Raw genomic sequence first — 18,423 nt, forward strand, 5'->3', positions numbered from 1 at the left:
AGGCCCCTATACTACTAGTATAACCCCTTATTGTTATTAGTACAACCCACTTATTATATTGATGTACACATGTAGTGCCCATATTGTTACTCTTGTACCCCATAGAAGCCCACTATTGTTATTATTATGCCCTTACATTATTATTGTTATGTTGGCTCTGATTATGTTATGACCCCTTAGACTCCTATATATAGAAAGGAGGTATTTTCATTTGTATCATCCAAGAATTTTTCATTTATGTAATGTAAAGTAGGTTGCCCCCTCGAAGAGGCTGAATTCTAAGGCTTTGATCTATCTTTTCTATCTTTTCTTGAGCTGGTTTCATAACATTTGGTATCAGAGCTTTGGATTCTAGGGTTTTGCTGCTCCAAACAGGTCATCGTGGCATTTTCACTATAACTTTTTTTTTGCAATGTTTCAGACGTTGTAAGAAAAACCCATTTGCGAATAAATCGCGCTAAACCTTGGGTCTAAATTTCAGAGCTTTTTGCGCTATATTTACGGAGATATGATCTAAGGAAGTTGATCTTTTTGCAGACTCCTGAATTACATTCCAAACAGGTGACCTAGGGAAAATCGTCATAAATTTCTCTCTGAGCATTGGATTGAAATTTCATAAGAAGGTACAGAAATAGGACAGATTGTAGTTTCTTTTATATCTTTTTCAGAGCCAAAGGTCAAAAGATTGACACGTGGCACTTCATACAAGTTCGCTTTTCTGGAAAGGTCTATAATCAGGTCATCTTGGGAGATTGTGCATAATTCTTTCTTGGAGAATCCAATTTGGATCAGACTAGTGGCATTGGAAAGAGGACACAGAGGGCTATGACAGGTATCAATTTAAGAACTTAAATATCGGAAAGTACAAAGTTACAGTCGTTTCAAGATCGAGGTCCTAAAATCAAGAAAAAGCAAGATGAGGAAGTTTGATGGCAAGGATCTGGTAAATTGGATACTTCAGATGGAGCAATATTTTGATCTACATGGTGTACCACTGTTACAAAAGGTATGTATTGCATCTTCATATTTAGAACCGAATCAATTTTTATGGTATAAAGGGCTTTATTCTCGTAAACAACTTGTTACGTGGTCAATTCTCACGGAGGAAATGATAGCACATTATGAGGATACAAAGAGCAACACCTTCTTTAGAGCAACACCGCAACAATTGGAAAGAGTAAAAAGGCTTTGTGACATATTTGAAAGTAAAATTATGGCAACAAGGAAGTCTACCCCTCACAACTATAAAGATGGACACGTTGTTTCTCCTAGCCTTCCACAACCTACAAGGGTTACACCACAACAATTGGAAGAAAAAAGAGAAAAAGGGCTTTGTTACAATTGTGATAGCAAATGCACTAAAGGTCATAAGTGTGTTGAGAAGAAATTATTTTACATAGAGTGTGAAGAGGAGGAAGAAAAAGATCAAGAAACATCAAAAGAAGAGGATATATGCCAGGACCCGACCCCAGAGAAAGAAGAAATGAATCAGAACATATCTTGTAAACTATTGGCAAGAATGACCACTCCTCAAACTCTCAAGATAAAAGGACATATCGAGAAGAAAAAGGTGCAAGAAGTGAAAGATCACATCAAGAATGAAGAAATGAATCCAACCATATCTTGTAATTCACTGGTCGGAATTACCACTCCTCAAACTATCAAGATAAAAGGACATATCAAGAAGAAAAATGTTCAAGAAATGAAATATCACATCAAGTGTCAAGAAATGAATCCGACCATATCTTGTAAAGGATTGGAAGAAATTACCACGCCTAAAACTCTAAAGATAGAAGGACATATCAAGAAGAAAAAGGTTCAAGCAGTGAAAGATCACATCGAGCATCAACAACAAGTTCTCCAACTTTTAAAGGATAACGCCACTTCGGTGCAAAATCAAATGAAACAACAGGTATATCAACATCATAGTGAAAAATGTTTTGATGTAGGTGATTGGGTATTTTCACTACTACTTCTAAAGCAAGCTATTTATGAGAAGGAAATGTTGGCAATACTACATGAACTTAAAAAATGGCGACCTTACCGAATGGGAAGACTCTTCAAGGATGATGATGTGGAAGCATTGTTTTGTGTTATTTCTATTATCGAACCAGATTGGATAAACGAAGCAAGGGATGAATGGAAGAAAGACAAAGAAGTATGGCCACTTATTCAAAAGTTGCAAAAGATCCCAATTCAAACAATATTGCCAGAAATTGAAGAGGAAGGAAAAATCATATTGGAACCTGGAGTAGTCACAGAAACAAGAACCCGACAGCTACGAAATCGATCAATTTCAGAGTATCTCATCAAGTGGAAGAACCTACCTATTGAAGATTCCACATGGGAGGACAAGAATTTTATACAGAAGCATCAAGAACTACTCAAGCGTTGAGGACAACGATTTTTGAAGGAGAGGGGCATGTTAGGTCCCTATACTACTAGTATAACCCCTTATTCTTATTAGTACAACCCACTTATTATATTGATGTACACATCTAGTGCCCATATTGTTACTCTTGTACCCCATAGAAGCCCACTATTGTTATTATTGTGCCCTTACATTATTATTGTTATGTTGGCTCTGATTATGTTATGACCCCTTAGACTCCTATATATAGAAAGGAGGTATTTTCATTTGTATCATCCAAGAATTGTTCATTTATGTAATGTAAAGGAGGTTGCCCCCTCGAAGAGGCTGAATTCTAAGGCGTTGATCTATCTTTTCTATCTTTTCTTGAGCTGGTTTCATAACAATCCTCCTTCGAATTTTTTCTTATGGAATTAAACTCAGTGAGGAGGTACTCATGATTCCTCTTTTCTTCCCACTTTTGGGTGAAAAAGTTTTCAAGTTGCTCTCATGTAGTGATGGAGGAATTGGGTAGGGATTTGAGCCATTTTCTAGCTTCTCCATCAAGGGATTGTACAAAAAGTCTCATGTCCACATTCAGTTGTTCCACGTTTATGTTCTCAGAAAAAGCACTGAAGGTTTCAATGTGACTCTGTGGCGTGTTATCATCTTTCCCATTGAACCTAGGTAGATGCTTTAAGTAGTCCCGGGGCATTGCACTTAAGGTCTGAGGTAGATCAAGAGGTGCATACTTATTTAGTAGAAAGACTGGAAGATCCATCTGGACTAGTGGAGGGATATTAAAATTTGTTTGAGGGACTGGGGTCAAGACCACAGTGTTTGGAGGGGAAAGAGGGTATGTCAGGGCCTTAGGAGAAAGTCTTGAATAATGACCAACAACTGACTAAGAACTAGATGAGGGAACTTCAAAGGCTGGTGAGATGGTAGCACAGTCAAGGGGAGTTTTCTCTTTCCAAACTTTCTTGAAGATCAACTTTTCTGAATCAAATACAAATGGGGCTTTCTACTGGGATGTATCTAAGCGAGTATGAGGCCTTTTAAAAGCTATGGTATTGAATGATAATGAGGGGGTGTGGAGTCGCCAAGGTGATGTGAATGAAATCAGAACAGGCTTTGCTCACCTAAATAAAGAGTGTTTAGCTTGTCATATCCCAAATAAAAAATCCTTCAATACGATCCCCAACAACGGCACCAAAATATGTTGTAGCTCCTAGAGAAAACCTTGGATTTCTTACAAGAGCAGTGCTTGGGCACATCCAGAATGGTGTGTCTCAAATGTTTTACATAAAACTGGAGACATTTCTTATGTTCTATAGATACACACACACACACACACACATATTTATATGAGATGGATTGGTTCATTTATCCAAAGAAATAAGACATGGATTTTTGGTACTTCTTCACGGGTTCAGATCTAAGAAATAAGCATAAGAATAGTGGAGGCCGAGTGTTTCAAGGTCTTACAACTTAATAAGATTTTGCAGAGCAGATGAGAGAGGACAAAGAGAAGGAGCAACTCATCACATAGAGCATAAGGCTTCTAACATTCTACACTTAACACATAGAGCTTGAGGCATTAAGGATTTCTATACTTATTTGAGTTACAAGCAGAAATAATGAATGAAGGAGGAGCTGAAAGCTATGATTCATGCGTTGTAGATTAAAGATATAATTTCAATAGTACACACAGGCATATTCATAAACAATTTTGAGACAAATGAATCTGTGAAACAGTTATAGGCATTTGCATTAACATGTAGATACTAATGAATCTATGAAGAAGCTTGAAATATTTCTAGAAACTATAATTGCATGAATTCAAGGAAGAAGCATGAACACAAAAAATGAGTTTGAAAAAGAGAACACATATTGTAATACTTGAGGGGGGGAATCACCATTGTTTCCTTGATATTCTGAAAAATATCTGTAGTACAAAGAGATCCTGTATGAAAATAGCATGTAGTGTTTTCTATAGAATTTATGAACCTTTTCTAAGTATTACCTTTCCCTATTTATCTGGAGAGGGGAGAAAGAACATACATTACAACAAAAATATCTATGGTCTAGATTCAGCTGTCAGGTCAACTAGCTGTATCAGTCATGAATGGTTCTGTGGCCCAAAAATATTATAGAATTAAATGCCTCCTTGGAAGGAAGGCATGTTATAGGACAAAAAAAAGTAAATAACCAAACAAAAAATTAAATCAAAGTCTCTGTGTCCATCATGTGATTGCCTCTGCCTCAGGCTATAATTTGTTCAAGGTATGGCCTCCTATTTTGCTCAACCAACATCGTCGCTTCTGCCTTTACTGCTAGGATTCCTTGTTCTGTGAAGTAGGGGTTGGGTCAACTGTAAGTGCCCGTCTTGGTGGTATTTTTCTTTGTAGAGGGATGGGGCTCCATGCTGAGCCATTAATCTTCCTTAGTCCCATGTACTGCTCCAATGCTGTGCCATGCTCCATTTAAGTCTTATAGTTGCCGTCCCATCTGCCCATTAAACCTCTGTACTGCACTATCAGTGCCTTGATGTAGTGGGTGATATGCATTCTAGTGTAGCATTGCAGTCTCGTAGGCATGAGTTTTTTTCTTCTAAAACAGGCGAAACGGGCCCTTTTTGATTTCCCCCTTAGCCCCCTTGTTATAGCCCCTCGTGTGGCTTTCCTCATATGACCAAGGGCTGGAACGAGGGGTTTAGCCCTCAAACGCTAAGGCCTCCAGACCCGCGTCTAGGAGCCTTTTCCTTTGTATCACATGGTGACCACCAGTATTACAACAATAATGCTGCAACTCCTGGGCTTCCTACTTTACTTTTATCAACCCGATAGTTCGTAACAAAATTGGAAGCGACGATGTTGTATGCAAAGGTACTAGTTCTTACTGCAGGCTATCAGTTAGTCAGCTGGCGCAAGATCACTAGGAGCTCAAGCCAACTTCTATGGATTCCAGAAGAAACTCTATATGTGATGAAATAAAGGAAAGCTTACTCTACAGAGGCTACTCTACTTGCAAAAAGGAAAAGAAGACTGAAATGTAAAGTAAACCTAGTAAACCCTACTTAACCAACTAATCCAACTTTTGCAAAAAGAAACATGAAAACCATGAAATGAATGCCATTACCTACTCAAGGAAGTAAACAACATCTACTCAAGCTATTTCTAGAAAGAAATGAGAAAAAAAATCTTTTTGGATTTTTATGTATTTTTATGTGAAATTGTCATGCATGTAATTTATTTGTTTGTGAATGTGACAGCCATTAGGTGGCTATGGAGGACGACTTTGGGATTTACAGAGGTGTAGGATGGTGTGGATGGGTCTTAGGAAGTCCTAGGTGGTCTTCTGGAGGCTTTTCCCGCAATCGGACTTCAAAAGGAAGCCTACAGGAAAATCTACAGGAGGTTGCAGGGGATCTATAGAAGGTCTACAGGAGGTCTACAGGAGGATGCAGAGAGTAGTTTTGAAGGTTTTGAAGGTGTGAGAGTGGGTGGAAAGCGTATCTAAAGGCTAGGATGATGTGTTAAGGTGCCTGGGGTTCACCAAGGATTGCTAGGAGAGGAAAAGATGGTCAGGAGATAGGAGGATATCCTACGGAAAAACCCAGAAAGCTAGGGAAGATTTGAGGTGAACTTTAGGCAACCAATAGGGCATAGATCAAGGAGAGAATGCAATGGCTGATAGATTGAACTGCTGTGAGATGAGATTTGTTACAAAAGAACTGAAAGCCAAACAATGAGATCTAGCAAGCAAGGAGACTAAGTACATCAAAAAACCATAATTTTTCATCAAGCTAATCTAAAATATGAGCTATGGAAAGAAGTGCTAAAAAATTCTACGATGAGAGAAAGCAGGGAAGGAAACTTATTGCAAAGATAGAAATGAGCATGGTGAAAGAGATCTAAAGAAAATCATTAACCTTCTAACAATTTGCAACACCAAAAATCATATGGGGAAGGAAAATCTGTGTTTTTGTGGCAGCAAGAGGGTCTTGGCCTCAGTTCATGGTCCCGAGGGGAGGAAAGGAGACCAAGGCTCTGTTGATGCCCTTTTGTATCTTCTTTTTATTACTGTTCAACCTGCTACAAAAAACTCAAATGGAAACAACCTTATAAATCACCAAAAGCAACCTATTATTAACCAAGAAAGAAATTTATCTAACAGCAACTAATTCATAAACTGAAACAAAGCATATAAATACAAACAAGAGGAGCTTGGCTGCTTGGATTGGGCCCTAACCCAAGAGCTTCAGCCCTTTGAGGTAACTCAGTGCTAGCTCAAAAAGGATCTCATCTTTATTATCAAAATGATAATAGGATTACATGAAACTGTCAACAAAAGTAAGCTCGAAGTTGAGCAGAGTAGAGCTGCAACAAAAATTTGAAAACTTGACCAACTCCCTAATGAGGCCCTAGGCCTCTCTACTTATACAACTGAAGCTCCCAACAACTTCCTTAAAATTATGGAGGCTTGGCTCCCAAAACTTGAGATAAACAGAAGTTATCCTCCACTTGCTCGGCTGCCTCCTAGTGCATTGATGTGGCTATTTGTGCTTCGAGCTGCATGAAGGAAAATTTGAAGTGGGGAGTCATAAATGAGGGGGATACCCTCCTATAAATCCTCTCCTTTGTCCACTTCGAATTATTGCTGCCAATTGTCCATTAAATCTTTGACTTTGTCTTCAAAATTCAACAAAAATCTACATTAAACACATATTAGACTCCATGGCATCATAACCAACCCAACTCAATCCATAAGCATAGATATAATAAAAAAACATGTAATAAGCTAAGAGAATGGTTGATTAAACTATGTTAGGAGGAAAAATGAGCCCATATAATTACCCATTTATGGGGCTCATCACCCCCCTACTGAAGGTGTTGCTCATCCTCTAAGCAACTTAGTCCATCTCCTCATCTTTGATGGCCCTGATGGCCTCCCTGACATCCCATGCTTCTGATGTGAGCTCCTCTTCTTTGTCATGGAATCCTGCCTTTCTGTCCACCTCTTCCCACTGCTATTGCTCTTCTTCCTCTTTTCTGCCTTCTAGCATGCCTAGCAGCAGTGGGGGACTCAATTTTAGGCCAATCCAGTTGACCTTCAAACTCTGCATAGAGCACTTGTATAGTGGCACTCTCCTTAATTCTTCTTGCATCCTTACTGGGGATTCATACTCCCTGATCTACAAACTGTGTGGTAATGTGTTCCACCTCCTCATACAAGCATGGATACAGTCATCCCCAAGTGATCTTTCGATATCCTCAAAATGTGCAACGGCTTGAGCCTGATCATTGATATACGTAGGAGAAATTTGGGGATTATTTGCAAGTAGGTGATGTGTGCTGATGAGTTCCATGGGATCTGATGGCTCAGCTCTGATCATTAAGGGCTCATTCTACTCTTTTATCATCAACTTTTTTATTTCTGCTGCCCTTAACTCCTCATGATTCATCCATGAGGCCATGGCCATTAGTTGTAGGTCCCCTAGCCTAGCATTGGGGTCCCACACATTCATGTCTGTGAGGGCCATGTTATGCAAATAGAATTCTGCCATTTTTGCCTTGTCTTCTGAAGAGCTTTGGTCACATAGGTCCATAAACTGTCGGTAATCTTGAAAAAGCATTGTGCCTCTCTGTGCCAAAATCTTTATCCGAAATTGTAGCCATTGGTCCTTGAGGTATAATCCATATGATTTTGTTGGTGTTCTGCATTGCAGTGCCTCCATGGACCATCTGGCCATGCATGCCAATTGTGTCTCTTTTTCTTGCAGTTGTCTTCTTAGCAACTCATTTTCTGTTTCAAGGTGAGTTCTTGTGATTGCTTCTCTATGTCTGATAGCACTTAATTCCCTGCCCATTTCTCTGAGTTGATTCTCCATATGGCCAATATCCTCTACTCCCTTGGATTTGGCGATTTGCATCCACCTATGGCTCCTTATTCTTTCTTTCTCCAACTCAAAGAAAAGTGGGATTGCAAATTTCTGTGGAATGATTCTTCCCCCCTCAAGAAGATTGTAGTAAGAGCCCAAACTAGGCTGGGGGTCAGGTTCTTGTGCCTCTGTTGCTTCCTCCTTCCCCTGTGGCTGTCCTTCTATCCTTCTTTCAAGTTTTTTGGTCTCCTGTAGTCTTGACAGGGTCTCCTGTAGAACAGTCTGTGCTTCCTGTAGAACTGTTTTTAAGTCCTGTAGTTCTACTTTTTCCTTCCATGTGGGAGACCTGGGAGTCCCCCTTTCATAAGTGATAGGTGCCTTGGAAGGGGATTCCTTCCCTTGGGCAGAGGGTGAATGTTGAATAACAATAGGCACTTTAGAAGAAGGCTGGGGTTTCCCTTGTTTGATCCTTGTGCTCTTCCTAGCCCTGAAATACATTGAGGTCTGCCTCTTCCTCTTTTGTTTTGGTTTAATTCGGGTGTTGAGGGCAGTGAGAGAAGCTGCTGCTTCTCTTTCTAGGGTCTCAGGAGACACCTCTATCTTTTTTGCCCCTTTTTCTCCTTCTCTGTTGGTTTTTTTCCTCCTGTTCTATTTCGGTTCCTTCCTCCTCTGTTTTGGTTTATTCCTTCTTTGTTTTGGTTTCTTCCTTCTTCCCTTCTTGTTCCTCAGTTTCCTCCCCTTCTCCCCCTTGCTGCTCTTCCTCCTCACTATCAGAAGGACTGAGATCATATGTGAGGGCCTTTATGTCATCTTCTGCGGTCATGTTGTGGAAAATTTCCCATGCTATGGGGATTGTGAAGGTATGGAGGGATTCTTCCACTAACAGTTTAATTAACCCATGGTGAGCCAGCTGATTTGGACCTCTTGCCTTCAACATAATGCTGGAGTCTATGAGGGACTGCAAGAGAAAATAGGGGATGCTGAGTTTCTGGGGTCTTGGAGTGTCTATGCCATATCTCATCTCATGGAGAAGTCTAAAATGGTAGCCATAAAGTATGCTATACCTCCCTTCACAGGAAATATATTTGATGATTTGGTAACTGACCTCATCCCAAGGGTAAGGTATGCTTGTCCTTCTAATGCCATTTTTGTTTTCTACATGATCTTCATTGTTTTGGAAGAAGTTTTTCTTGGTAGACTGTCCAATTGGCTTTTCATCTTTACTCCAAGGTAATCCAAGAGGAAGGGTGGTAACCCTGCTGATAAATTCTGGGGTGATTTCCATGGAGAGACCTCTAAAAATAACAATGGCATGGTTCCTTGAGTGAGGGACTAAATAAATGGCAAACTCCTGAGCCACTTATTCATCAAACCCTAGGAATTTCTCAAAAAATGTCATCCAATTTGCTCTGGTGAATATGGCTACTACTTGGGGGTGTTCATGGAGCCTGGTTGAATTTGTGGGCTCCTTCCTCATGAATCCCCCTGTCATTTTTCTTATACCTGTTACACTAAAATTCGTCACCATGACAATCTATAGTTAGTATGGCTTCATCAACTGTCATACTATCCTCCTTGGCAAGTCTCATACCTCTGCTCCTCATGTCAAACTCCAAGAAAGAGAGAAAGTCCTTAAAAATTCAATTAACTCTGGTTATGCAGTTTCTCTTAGCCTTACCTGCGTGTACGCACCCCAAGTTCACAATACCTACGTACTTGTACGCTCTGTCTGTAAAGGGGTGGGTGCGTACTCCTGTAAAGGTCAAAAGGCGCAAGTTTCACTTCAAAAAAGTTACTTGTGGTCATTTCTAGAGCATTCTAGAAGATGGTTTGACGTGGATTGAGCGCCTCCAGATGGTTCATGCATCCCAATGAAAGAGAACTTATCCCATGAAGAGGGGAGCTATCCCATTGAAAGAGGGGCTTATCCCATTCATGGTGGACTTGATTATCTTCCTCCAAAGCACTATAAATACAGGCATTGGGCTAGAGGGAGGAGAGGTTGAAAGCTGAACATTCCTAAGGGTAGATGCTGCTGAAATTAGGACTCCCTTATAGAGCTTGAGAGGAGGGATTCCCATCCTTTCTTAGCTTCATTTGGAAGTGGGTGAGCTGATCAAAGTAAAGGAGAACTCTTGCTGGACCCTGGGAGGGACCTTCACAACACCAAGGCACTGGTTGTAATGGTTTCTTTTGTTTCCACTTAATACAATTAAGCTCATTTTTCTCAACAAGTTGTTATACATAATTTGTTTCATATATTCCTTGGTCTTTATGATGAATATGTTTTATTTTATGAGTTATTCAGGTTTCAAAGAGAAGGAGGAGCTCATCCGGATCGGAGAGGCTGGACTACTACAAACAGCGTGGGATTAAAGGTATGTTTTAAACACCTGACTACTTGTATTCTAAATCCATATTTAGGGAAAGATAGTGTTTAATTGTCTTGTTTGTCACTAGAAAGCCTTAGCTTCTAGGGAGGTCGGTTTTGTCCGCAAAATTGACTCTTTCCGCATGACAAAATGGCAACCATACTGGGGAACTCCATGATTTGAATGATTTCTCCTTTGTGTGAAACTTTGATTTGAGAAAAGTCATTTTCTTTCTGGTTTTTGGCTGTTTGACTGTGCATTTGGGTGGAATAGCTTAGGGTTAAGTTAGATTTTAGTTTTTCTTAGTTTTGCTAGAAGTACGCAGCCTCTGCGTTAAGCACAGTGCGTACCTGTACGCACTGCAACTTTGTACACAGAGCGTACACGCACCTGTGCAAATAGGTTGCCTGCGTACCCTGTCAAAATTGAGAAAATTTCAATTTTTTCCTTTTTGCCTCTTAGATTTTGTTTATAATTTGTTTTTGCTACCCAGATCCACTGGTTACCTGCCAGAAGTCTTCATCAAAACTTGTTTCGTCAGTGTCAAGAGTTTTAGTGAAATTCATAGAGGTTCTAGCCCTAGGGTTTAATTTTTTGCATTGGTCCTGTAGTGACTTTGGCTTTAGAAGTTGTAAAACCTTGGATATCCCTGGTCTTTTCAGTCTTCTTAGGAGTCAGACCTTTCATAGAATCCACCTTTGTGAGAAACCTACCTTTGTGTTGTCTCTTTGCGGAATCTCGAAAAAGTTTGTTGATTAAACTGTGAATTTCATTCTTAAGAAAAAGAACAAAAGATTTTGATTTTTGTTTTTGACTAGTTTATGATTCTGCATTAACTAGTCCTTGGTTAAATCATGACTGAGTAAAACATCCTGGAATCATACTTTGTAGACTTTGGCCTCATTAGATTTGCTTTTGGGTGATTTTCTCTTAGATTTTCTTTTAGGTAAAATTGATTTGATTGTCATAGATTTTTTAAAAAATTTGATTTTTGTTTTTTATATGCTTTGTTAGTATAAAGAAAAAATCCAAAAAATCTCTTTTGAAGAAAAGTTTGTTTTAGTAGCATTTGCGTCTTTGAAAAGAAAAGGAATTTTCGTGAAATAATTAGTGGTCATGTGTTGTATGCTTTGGAAAAGATAAAGAGATTGTTTCTTTGATTTTCATTGCCAAGAAAGTTGTCTTTATATCAATTTTTCATTCTCTAACTCTCTTAGCTAGGGAATTCATTGAAAAAGAAAATTAGTATAAATCATCCTAGGTGCATCTTTTTAGTGGATTTGAGTCGAGTCTACACACCATCAGTTTCATCTCCGCTACCTTTTGTCCTAAAGAAAAGCCATAAAAATTAACGCTTAAAGTAAAATCAACTCAGTAACTTTTTATTTACTAGGGCTCTGAAACACCAATATAGATCAGGCTAGTGTCTTGGAGTAGGAGAGTAATTAATTCTCCAAGACAGTAAAACCAAACAAGTAGCTTATCTTGTGGTAGGATAAATCCAACTGTTTCATTTGTACTCTGGGAAAGCTCCTCTTAAAGGAGAAGCACGAGACCGTGTCCGAACCAGTGAGGGGATCAATCCTCCTTCATTGGGAAAGATGCCAGATACGCATGTACTACAAAAGGTAAACCTCGGATTATTGTCGAGGAGCCTGGGGTCACTTGTCGGTAAACCTTGGATTATTGTCAAGGAGCCGGCAAGGGGATTGAGCTTGTTACTCTGCCCTTGCGTGCTATCAGGTCGTAGACTGTTCCCCCAAGTATATTTGTTGCTATTGGTAACCTTAGTGACCATTATCTTTAGGATTCTACCCGAGGTGACGGTGGAGGGAAGATCCCACTGTACCTGGAGCAGACGTCAGCTAGACTCACTTGGATTTTCCGGGGGGTTCACTTCACTCGAGACGGTTAAAGTGGAGGAACTTGTGCCAGTCTATTCATTAAGCAGGTTGCCGGGGTAACTGTTCCACCCACCACTTCTGTACTAAATCCGGCGATGTTGGATTTCATCACCAACTAGTGCTTTCGGTCCAGAAGGTTACTGTTTGTGTTTGGTTTGACGCCCTAGATTCTTTAGGCGTGTGATTCGAATTTTTTTGTTTCTTTAGAGACTTTAGGCGGTTTGCTTTGAGATTTTACTTTGTTTGCGTGTGCAGTAGTTAAAAGTTTTAATTGTGGCTGAATTACCGAGACAGTCTCGTAGACTTCGGGGCCAGTCTCCTAAGATTGTAACCATGGCTGATTTGTTGAGGAAGTCCTGTAGACTTCGGGGCCAACCTCCTGAAGACGTCCCGGGTCATTACGAAGGTTTGAAGGTCCTTGTAACTCCTAGTGGCAGTAAAGTAGGTTCACCTGAAGAAGAAGAGTCTTCATTGGTAGTCCATCCCGATTACCAAAGTCTAGAAACAGGTTATAATATTGAAGCTATTGCAGTTTCTGAGCTTGCTGGTAGTTTTTCATCTACTAGTGATATAGGCGAAGAACCTGAGATATCTGAACCTGTTACTCCAACTTCTAGTGTTCCTGATTCACCTAGGGTAGAAAGAGTCATCACCGAAAATCTTCCTTCTGGTTTGATAGCTATTGAAGAACTTGCTCCAGAAGAAGAAATAGGCGTCCCTATCCCTGAAGATCAACCTACTATTGATTGAAGGGAGCGTGAATCCATTTTTTACAGTCCTCCTAGAAGTACTACTTGGTATCTTTCGTTAACCAATTATTTGGACAACTCAGGGTCAAGTTTTTCTCCACCTCGTACTCCTTATCCACCCGGAGGTATTTATACTCCTGTAAATATGTCTGGTTAGTCATCTATGTTCACTCAATCCCTTCTGTTCCCGCTGGGTATCAGTCACTTTCTGGTACTTTTGCGGGAGCATCTCCTCAACCCATTGAACATGGGCTATTAACTGGAAATAATGGTAATAAACCGTTGGGCATAGGAGACATTTACATGATGTCAGGTTCAATTCCCAGTTCTCAACCTCAAGGTGGCCAGTTACCGCCTGGGGGGCAGCCTCAATTAACGCCTGGGGGGCAACCTCAAGGTACACAAATTGTGTCTGGGGGGCAACCTCAAGGAGAGTATGTACCCGTGGTACAGTACATTCCTCAAGGTCAACCCCAGCCTCAATATGTACCCCAAGGTCAACCTCAGTATCAATTTATGCCTCAAGGTCAACCCCAGCATCAGTACGTGCCTCAAGGGTATCAACCCCAAGGTCAGTACTCGAGTCAAGGTTATCAACCACCCCAAGGTCAATCGTATATTCAAGGTACGGGAAATGTACCTTTCAATTATCAATCCTACCCTCAATCCGGTTATGGATCTCAATATCCTCAACCTGTCATGGGTCAATACCCCGGAATGAACATAGTGTGGGATCCATCGCAAGTTCAACAGGTGTTGTAGCCAAGCGTACAGTTGTCATCTCAAACTGGACAACCTTTAGTTTCTGGTTCACCCCAGCAACCAGTCCAGTCTAATGTTCAAACTTCTGTACCTTCGGTAGTTACTCAGTCGCCCATTGCACCTAGTACTCCATCTCAAACGACTGCTGCAACTACCGCAACATCTGTTCCATCCACCACACTTACTTCTGGAGTATCGACAGCTCCGGTTTCTACTGTCTCTGCCACTACTCCTCAGACATCTTTACCATTGTCTGGATCCACGATTCAAACTACGGTTCAGATGCCTGTAGGACAACTTGGTTTAAGTACGGTTGTCACTAGTCAACCACAATTCGTTTATCAATTGTACCAGGGACAGTACCAATACGGGCCTGCTGTCTAGCAACCAGTTTACCAGTATCAACCGTATCCTGGGTACACTTATCAACAACCACATCAACCCCAGTACGGTCCGGTTAATCCTGATTTTCCAGGAGGATACAACATCCCGAATGCGATTCCTATTCCAAGTTATCCTGGATATCCTCCTCCTGGGACTGGTCTTGTTACCCAGAGTTTTAGGGATCCTAATCGGCAATTGCCGTTTATCGCAACTTTGGATTTACTAGACTTGACGCGCCTAATGAACGATCCGATCAATTATCTTTCGTTTTGGCCGCCAATGCCAAATAAGTTGCCCAGTGACATACCCAAGTTCGAAGGTAAGTCTGGAGAGGACCCGTCAAATCATGTGATGACTTATCACCTCTGGTGTGCCTCTAATTCCATTTCAGATGATTCGATCCGCTTACGTCTTTTCCAGCGTACGCTCATTGGTCTCGCGGCCAAGTGGTACATTGAGTTACCACGAGCCTCTTTTTACAATTTTAGTCAGTTAGCTACCTCGTTCTTAACTCTTTTTTAGTTGCCGGTTAGATATGATAATGACACGGAGTTACTAACTTCATTAAAACAGTCGACGTCCACTTATATTTCCGATCATATTCATGAATGGAGACGTCGAAGGCGATTAGTGAAAGTTTTTATCCCGGACCAAATCTTAGCTGAATGGTTTGTTAAATCATTATTACCGAAGATTACTGAAGACGTAGCTAAGGCCGGAGTAGTTACTGAGGAGCAAGTGATTGCTCAAGCGCAGTACCTTGACTTAGTTTACACTCAGTCAGGTACGTTACACGAAAAGATCCCAGATCTTCCAAAGTCAAATCAAATCGCTGCTGCTCCTTCGGGATCCCATGCTGCTGATGGCATGATTGGTACGGTGAATACTAAAAGCAAGAAGAAGTCTTCAAAGAATTCTTCGCCCATTATAACCTTACCAGACTCCCCGACAGGAGAATCTTCTGCTGAAGTTTCCGCTGATATTCACGCTGTAGAGTCATCTACGGCTAAATCAAAAATCGGTGGAAAGAAGAAAGGCAAGAAGAAGAATAAAGCAGAAAAAACTCCAAAGGAGAAAACAGAAAAGTTGGAAACCAATGACAAAAAGCGCAAACCTCGATATCCTTATTTTATTTGTGAAGAAGATCATTTTACAAGAGATTGCCCTCATCGAGCAGAGGTTGAGAAAATCGTCAAGGGTTCCCAAATTCCTGCTGTCTTGAAGGACCCATTTCCGAAAGATAGCAAAATGATAGGTTCTTCCTCGAGTGCCACTGAAGAACCCATATTGATGATGTCACATGTAAGGATTGCGACTCGGTCACACGATTATGGTAGTAAAAGTCCTGTTGATGGATCGAAAGAAGCAGAATCTTCTCAGTCTAATCCATCAACCTCAGCTCCCGGTTCCGATCCACTACAGATCGAGAAACCTAACCCTGACTTAGTAATCAAACCGCCCGCTAAGGGTGTACTTCGAAGGTCTTCTTTCAATCCACATGCGAGAGCGGCCCACAATTACAACATTGTTGAGGATTTAGATGTTTCACCCTCAGCAATGTCAGCTTTGGAAGTGCTGCAATCATGCCCAGCACAACGAAAATTACTTTTGTCGGCTATAGGAGCTATTGATGTCCAGGACCCGAACCTAATAATCTTTGATCTAGAAAATAGTACACCGCGTTTACCTCATCAAATGGCTTTCCAGATCCCAGTGATAGTAAAAAACAGGCCTATTCATCGGACTGTAATTGATGAGGGAGCTTCCACGTGTATTATGTCGATACAGTGCTGGAGATCGCTTGGTTCTCCTTCACTAAATCAATCCCCGACAATTCTTAAGGCCTTTGATGGTCGTGGGTTTCATCCGTTTGGAATTCTATAGGATTTGCCTATAGAGGTTGAAGGAAAAACCATTAGTCTGGATGTGGAGGTGGTTGATGCCCCTCTAGACTACAACCTTCTCTTGGGTCGAAGTTGGTCTTATGCTATGACAGCGGTCGTTTCATCAGTCTTCAGAGTAATAAAGTTTCCACATAATGGCAAGATCGTAACCATCGACCAGCTGGCTTACTTTTCATCCGACCCAGCCTCTTCAGAGAGTATCTAGCATGTCGGTAAAACGACTATCCCTTATAAGGATGTTGGCGTAGGATTAGTTAAAGATGTCGGTTTACTGGGAACTTTTCCTTTTCCTCCAATCAACGCCGTGTCTTCATTTGCATCCATTCATATGATTACATCAGATACCATTGTTTACGACGATCCTTGGATCGTTCCTTCTGAATCTGAAATAGACTCATTTGGTAATGCTATGCCTTTGAGTCCATATGAAATTGCCTATGAAGCTGTGCAGTCTTTTACCGACCCGCGTTCAACCAAAATCGACCAAATGAATGTGGTCCGTGAGGAATCACTTTTCACGTCAACCTCGGAGTTAATAGCGTTTCCCGAAGTTGTGTCATCTGATGAACAACTTTGTGAAGTCCTGTGTGTAGACGATTTACCATGGGAAGATCTCCATCATAGATGTGTTTTCTGTATAGAAGTGGGATGATTGCTAGGATTTGTAGTTTCAAAATCCGGCATCCGCGTCGATCCCTCGAAGGTAGAAGCTATCATCAAATTGCCTCCTCCTTCGAGTCTTCGCCAACTCCAAAGTTTGCAGGGGAAAGCAAACTTTTTACACCGATTCATTCCTAAATACGCCGAGATTACAAAAGGTTTTACCTGGTTGTTGAAACAGAACGCTCAATTCTCTTGGGATGAGATAGCTCAGAAATCTTTTGATGCACTCAAACACGCGTTGACCCATGCACCGTTGTTGCATCCTCCCAACTACAACCAGGATTACTTTTTGTACCTCACCGCCTCCCATTCCACTATTGGAATGGTGTTAGTTCAGGAAGATGAACTCGGAACGGAACATGTGATATATTATCTTAGTAGGACGTTAAATCCCACTGACCTAAAATACTCGCATGTGGAGAAATTGGCCTTGGCAGCCGTTCAAGCAATCCAACGTTTTCATCACTACATTCTTCTCCGTAAAACTACAGTCATTTTGGATTGCAACCCTATGATCTATATTTTAACTAAACAATTGCTAGGGGGCAAGTACTCCAAATGGATTGTTATCCTGCAGGAGTTCGACTTGGAATTTGAAAAATCTAAGTCTAAGAAATCTTTAGTTTTTGCAGAGTTGATGTGTGATTTCCCGCGTGCTGACACGGAAACTGTGGCAGAGGAACCCATTGCGGACGCATCTTTGTTTCTCATCATCACTTTAGATCCGTGGTATGGGGATATAATCATCTATCTCCAAACCCAATCCTTTCGGCCCGAAGTTTCAAAGTCGAAACGTCGGAAAATTCGATTCCAGTCCCAACAGTACAAAATTATTGGAGATACTCTTTATCACCGTGGGGCAGACTTGGTTTTCCGACGTTGCTTAACTCACGAAGAGGCAGAAAGGGTTCTAAATGACTGTCACTCTGGAGCATGTGGCGGTCATATGTCTGGGTATGCCACAGCCCAAAAGGTGTTGCGCGCTGGCTACTTCTGGCCGTCCATGTTTAAAGATTGTATTACTGCGGTCCGAAAATGCCACAACTGTCAAGTGTTTGATCATAAGATGCGCGCACCACCTGCTCCTCTCCACCCTATAATTGCTGTTGGTCCTTTTGCCAAATGGGGTATCGATTTTATTACATGTAACCCTCACTCGGCCGGGGGGCATGCGTATATCATCCTTGCGGTTGATTATTTTACTAAGTGGGCCGAGGCGATGCCTACATTCGAAGCTGACGGCAAGACAACTGCAATTTTCATATTCAATCACATAATTGCTAGGCTTGGTGTCCCATAAGTGATAATCACTGACCATGGGCGCCATTTTCAAAACATTATGATGGCAGAACTTATAGGCCAGCTTGGTTTGCGTCATGATAGCTCAACTCCTTATTATCCCCAAGCAAACGGTCTGGTTGAGTCCATCAACAAAGTTTTAGTTATCATGA

Source organism: Pinus tabuliformis, chromosome 8 (assembly GCF_031772625.1).
Source record: "Pinus tabuliformis cultivar Carrire ecotype Pingquan chromosome 8, CPIR1, whole genome shotgun sequence".
Classification (NCBI taxonomy): domain Eukaryota; kingdom Viridiplantae; phylum Streptophyta; class Pinopsida; order Pinales; family Pinaceae; genus Pinus; species Pinus tabuliformis.